The sequence below is a fragment of the Sipha flava genome, unplaced genomic scaffold (genome assembly GCF_003268045.1).
Source record: "Sipha flava isolate LNK unplaced genomic scaffold, YSA_version1 0_pilon_pilon, whole genome shotgun sequence".
Classification (NCBI taxonomy): domain Eukaryota; kingdom Metazoa; phylum Arthropoda; class Insecta; order Hemiptera; family Aphididae; genus Sipha; species Sipha flava.
This window is the reverse complement of record NW_020271713.1, coordinates 7,047,184-7,053,585: the sequence shown is the minus strand read 5'-3', so window position 1 is coordinate 7,053,585 and position 6,402 is coordinate 7,047,184. Positions and strand designations below refer to the sequence as shown.

Sequence of the window (6,402 nt, the reverse complement as noted above, 5' to 3'; positions counted from 1 at the left end):
TGTATAATGTATCTTGACTATTTAATAGAATCAATGGATGTTCGTTTTAATCAAAGGATTATTGATGTTATGCCACTTGAAAGACTTATTCTGGCCAATTTAAATATGTATGACGATAAAAATATTATAAAAGCGCTAAAATATATGTCCAAGATCTCCATGATGATACCTCATCTACAATCAGAGCTGACCTGTTCATATGGAGGCAACAATGAAGTCAAAATACTATTCCAAAACCGAATTCTGCTCTTGATTCACTCTCTCATCACACCAATCTTCGATCTAACATTAAAATACTTTTACAATTATTCACCACGTTACCAGTTACCTCTTTCACTCCGGAAAGAACGTTTTCAACACTTAATCGCTAAAAATTGTTTTTAAGAAGCACCATGTCGAAAAACAGATTGAATGGGTTAGCTATAGCTAATATAAATAAAAAAGAGCAATTCAATGAAAGTGAAATAATAACTGTATTTGCCAGAAATTCGCCTAAGAGGATGCAGCTGTCAGAGTGGAGCAAGTGACTGAACACTGAAACCAAAATTATTATTATTATTATAAATTATATATTAATAAATATTTTTAAAACTATACTAAAATGCTTGAATTACGTTTAGAAACTTGGTGGTAGATGGTGGGGGGGGGGTTAAGGGTGAATTTTCATATCCTCTCTTACCTTACTTATCCAAAAAAGTGGTTAGCCCCCCCCCCCCATTTAAAAATCCTGGCTACGCCACTGTATATATATACAAATAATATACAAATAAATGTATACAATATAAATTATATTTAAAATTCAAATAGCCATTTAACAAAAACCGTAATAAGTATTTTATCTTTTTTTTTTTTTATCATCATGGTTCAAAATTATCATAAAACAATATTTTCTAAAAAAATTTAAAACAGTACTGTTATTATTTATATATAGGTACATTTGAATAATTTCGTTCAGAAATACTTCAAAAACCGAAGAGAATTTTGAAAATGACCTATAAGAAAAAAGTTTATAATTTAACCTTTAAAACTTTTCGAAATTAGTGAGTCTAGAAAAATGTGTAAGTAAAAACTCAGCTCTAAAATGAATAGTTTCTTTGTCTTAATATAGAGTATACGTATAATTGATAAAAAAAAAAATTTTGTATTCTCCTTAAATGATTACTTAAATGAATAACAATAATTATTTCTAACCATATCTCTAGTATACAATGTTATTGATAATATCCAACAGGTGACCTAATTACAGTAACTTTTATACTAATTTTAAATTCAATAAAATATTACGTATTTATAAATTACTCTGATTAATCACTAAACAATTTTGAAAATTGAGTTACAAATATTAAAGAAGTACATGATGCTATACTATTTCTTGTCTATAATATTGGCTCAGATGGAAAATACCATACTTCTCTCTCAGGGAAGTTAAATATTTGATTACTAAAATGATCGCTTCATTACAGAAATACATATTATGTGTTGAATATAATGAACATATTAATAAGAATAATAATTAAACAATTAATTAAACAAAAATAATATAGTCCAACGGTCACCAACCGGTGGTTTTCGAGAAAATATTGATGGTTCACAGGAAAACGTATGAACACCTGAAACCTACAGCATAAGCTAGAAAATATTTAAATGGTCGGTGGAATTTAGAGTTATGAAATTAATGGTTTGCGAGGTCTAAAAGGTTAGCGACCGCTGATGTAGTTCAATGCTCCAACCGTTATAAATATAAATCTGTCCACCGGCTGTTATAGTTGCAGTACATACAAATATACATGTGAATACTATAAGCAGTTAATAACGTAGAAACATACAGTATTGTTCAGACAAATCTATTGGCAGGTGATTTCTAACGTTCCGATCGAAGCAAAAGACTTAAAAATATAGGTTGTATGCATTCGAAATAGTACCACTTTAACGCTTTCCGTCGAAACAGATTAAAGTCGAATCGCAAAAAAGAAAAAAACAATCCCTCGTAGGTGTGTGCAAGTTACTTAGAAAAACGTCCGACCATCAGCGGGAATGGAAACGGAAGAAAACGGCAGGGCCACGTCGTACCGGACGGGGAGGGGCTCATCGACTACGGTGCACCGATCGGGGCCCGCCGTGTCATCAACGCTTTGGACGTTCGCATGGCTGGAAAGACCTAAGGTTTTACCGGCGCGCATCGGTGGTGGCGTATAGTGCATACGTTACTTGTGGCCGGGCGGCGAACAGAGACGGCTGTCGGAAGAACACGGCAGCTGGGCGCGTCGGACAGTGCGGCGGAGGCGGCATCAGCGGAGGCGGCGGCGCGACGGCGGCGGCGTAACGACTGCAGCGTCTGTCCGTCGTGCGGCGGGGCGACGAACGGGACGGCCGAGCGCCGAGGAGGTCGGGACTTCGGCGGCGGCGGCGACGGTGGTCGTCGCCGCGCAGTGCCGCCGCCATGGCGTTGCGGTGCCGACGACGGCAACGGTATGATAATCTCGGCACGGTACCGTTGGTTATGGAAATATTACGCGCGTCGTCCGCAGCGCGCACGTGTCGTACAACGCGGATAACGCGACGCGACCGCGGCCGGTGTTACGTGTTTCGGCGTACGTTGCGACGCTACGCAAACGTAATACAAAATCGTACGTACCGTACCCGGCCGTACAACGGTAACACGAGATTATCGGGGGCGATCCGTCGTCGTCGTCGTCGTCGTTATGGTGTTATCATTATTGTCGTGTCGGGGCGCGGTTTAGCAGCGACGACTGCAAGGTGTGGTGCCCTTACGGTGTTGGTGTGCAGCGGCTGGTGCGGTGCGCGCGCGTGCAACTGCACAACGGTAACAGTGGCGGCGGCGGCGGCGGCGGCGGCCGAGCACACGACGGCGGTTGTACGGCGCGACTAGCGTAGATCCCGGGGAAACGGCGTACGGACGCGACTGGGACGCGCGCGTGTTACGTACGCGGGGGAGGCCGGGCGGCGGGGTGAACTCGCGCCGCGTACGTGGGATACGCCACTCGGTCGCGCGAAAGCCGCCGCTGCCGCCGATCGATAACCACCCTCCGCTGCCTCTTGGTCATTGTTCGGTGGCCGCCGATCGTCCCTTTTCCCCCCGCACGTGCGTAAACACTTTGCCCCTGTGTTGAGTCCCGTCGTCCCTCCTTTCGTCTTCGGCCACGTCATCGTCCGCGCGCCCCGCGCTCACAGCTTTCACGTTCACTCCGTAATACGTTTTACATATATGTATAAGTAGGCATGCATAATGTAGCTCGACACCCCGTTTCAGAGGTCGGCAAGGAATTACGAACGCGAGTTAATGGGTACGAAAAAAAGATAACGATTCTAAGATAAAGAACACTTCGACCGCACTTCATTGTGACACGTCGTCAGAAGACATTTTCAAATCCGGTGATAACGTCTCGTGCACAAAATAAAAATATGCTCTCGTGTTATTATTAAATTTTTACTTCCGAGTAAAACTGTGTAGTTGAACTAGGACGTCGATGTGTGTGTGTGTGTGCGTGTGTACAGGAAAGTCTAACGGAAACCACAGTGGATTGTAAAGGATACGAATATCGCGAAGTCGAAGTGACTGTACGAAAAAATTGAACTCTTTCGACTCATTTTTCATACGATTCATCGTTTATCCTCGTTGAATACACCTCCTTGACTCCACTTGTGGTTTTCGATTACACCAAGTGATTACCAACCGCAATATATATATGTTTATATAAATATAATGTACGAGAGTACAGTATCTTCAACCGGAGTATAAATATTTACTGTGCCCCGCCCCAACCCATTAAATCTTGTCCTGTTTGTGCATATCTATATGCACATAATAATATTATGCGTAGGTATATAATATGTATACATTAGAGCTCTGCATGGGCCGATTTTTTTAAGCCCATTCCGGTCCATATTTTAGTATGAAAAACCAGGCTTATTAGAGCCTTCCACTGTTTTAATTCATGGAACCCAAGCAATCCTAAAGTTAAAATTGTATAATAAAGCCCACCCTATCCTCATCATTATAATAAAAGGACGAATGTAAATTCCTACACGAGAGTAGTAGGTACAAAAAATACGTACATTAATTCCTACACGATAGAAAAAGCTACATATGTAAGTTTCTACACAGTAAAAACTAGGTAAAAAAAAATAATATAACACAACACCTCGTATTTTCATTTTTTTTAGATGTATGATGATTAAAAAATTTAAAATCATTTAAAACTAGCAGTTTTTTGCCTTTTCTACTCAACATGAATGATACATTCTCGCTCGTTGTGACTGATATATACGGATATGTACGGACACACGGATAATTCGAACAATACTAACAATACTTTTAAGCTAGATGCACATTTTACGGTGTATGGTTATAACAAGTTATAAGATTATCAAACCAATTCATTTTTATCCGTAATGAAATGTTGTAATGATAAGATATTTTATCTTTCCTACATAGAGTCGGGATACTATTATCAGCCTGTAGCTTGTATTTTTCCGTAATTTCGTATACATTTTTCAGATACTCTAATATACTACTGCTCTAAATATATACTATACAATACTATACTCTGATATAGTATTTAAATCAGTGGCGCACGCAGGGGGGGTAAGGGGTTGTAACCCCCCCGACATTTTCTCCGATGTCTAGGTTAAAATTTACAAATTTTACAAGTTTGAAATATGAATATAGTATTGAATACCTAATATCATTGATTATAGAATAGTCTATTCTATTATCAATGCTATTATTTAAGTCAAAATATATTAAGGATTTGCATAATTTTGTTGATTGGAAAATGTGTTATATTTTTACCTTGACCTCCCCCTCCCCAAAAAAAAAAATCCTGTGTGCGTCACTGATTTGAATATTTCAAAGTTTCATTAAGAAATAACCCAGTATAACGATACGTCTCTTGGTGCTGTGGCACTTCTATATATTGTTTTTTTGATGATTTTTATATACATATTTAATTATTCCGCCGTGTAGGAACTGACATATGTACCTAGTTTTTACCATATAGGAGCTGACATACGTACCTGATTTTAACCGTGTAGGAACTTACATATGTCCGTGTAGGAACTAACGTATGTAATTGTTTACCTGCTATTCTCGTGTAGGAACTTACTATTCCTCTAATAAAATCCCCAGTTCAGTCCGGTCCAGTGAAAGCTCAACTCGGCTTGTTGAAGGCGTTTATAGTTATGTAGGTACAACCAGTGGCGCACACAGGATTTTTTTTCGGGGGGGATACTAGGTATTCAATACTAGCTCTTCATATTTCAAACTTCTAAAATATGTAAATTTTAACCTAGAAATCGGAGAAAATTTCGGGGGAATTACAATCCCTTAACCCCCCCCCCCATGCGTGCGCCACTGGGTACAACAATTATTTATATAATATTCAACTTTTCAACATTTATTATTTAGCAAATAAAAATATGTTTGCGAGGGCAAAATATACCGCGAGGCTCTTTTATAAGAATGGTGTCTAGGTATATTTATATTATTATATACAAATTTCGATCCGCGAGGTCCTTATAAAAACGCGAGGCCCCGGGCAAAGGCCCTACTCGCCCCCCCCCCCGTTTCGCCGGTCCTGTACACAATACATTACAATTATATTTAAGTTCATGTAAGTACACAATAATTAATTTAAATACATTTTATTATATTAATATTAAATTTAAATATTTAAACAAAATAAATAAAAACATTTAATTTACATTCGAAATACAAACAAATAATAAATTTAATTTTTTAGATCTTAAAATTTCCATAATAGATAAAAAAATGAAATTTTATATTTACAGAAAACTTACACAAACTAATACTTTAATACCACTTGATTTTAAACATCATTCTACTCAAAAAATATAATTTTTTAATTCAATATTCTATAGACTTGAACATAATATGTTTAACATAAATGTATTAATATAAAGATTATTCTGTAAATGGAGCTTTTTTCGTAAATAAAAAAATAAAAATAAAGAAACATGATTATTAACAGGAGCTCAATATTATCTATAATATAGTCCATAGTCCATACAAATAATATCTATTTAAATATTATTTAAAAAAAAATCATAGATAATTTAGATTCATTTAGATAATTGAACAAAGGACGCATTTGGAATATTTTTAAATTAAATACTTAGCAACAATAAGATAGATAAAAATATATTATTTTCTATCTCAATGCAAAGCACGAATTAAGATATTAAGAATTTCGAATTAAGATATTCGTGGAACAAAGCATTTATATCAATTTTCAAAGTAAATATTTTATCACATTCATGCTTATCTCAAATGAAAGTTTATCAAATTGTGACTCTTAAGTTTTGATAACATTATCGCTTGTCATATTACTATATTACATTTCATATTATTAACAAACAAGT

The 6,402-nt window shown here is 36.9% G+C and overlaps 1 protein-coding gene across 2 annotated transcripts in view; it reads right to left on the bottom strand.

Moving 5' to 3' along the window:
- Positions 1-2,927, bottom strand: part of LOC112681641 (transmembrane channel-like protein 7) — a 9,004-nt gene extending 6,077 nt beyond the window's left edge. Inside the window, exon 1 of one of the 2 annotated variants that reach the window (XM_025552010.1) lies at positions 2,204-2,927. The gene's annotated coding sequence lies outside the window, so the exon portion shown is untranslated. The remainder of the gene's footprint in view (positions 1-2,203) is intronic. The other variant, XM_025551940.1, reaches the window with a different exon arrangement.
- Between the last annotated feature and the right edge of the window lie 3,475 nt (positions 2,928-6,402).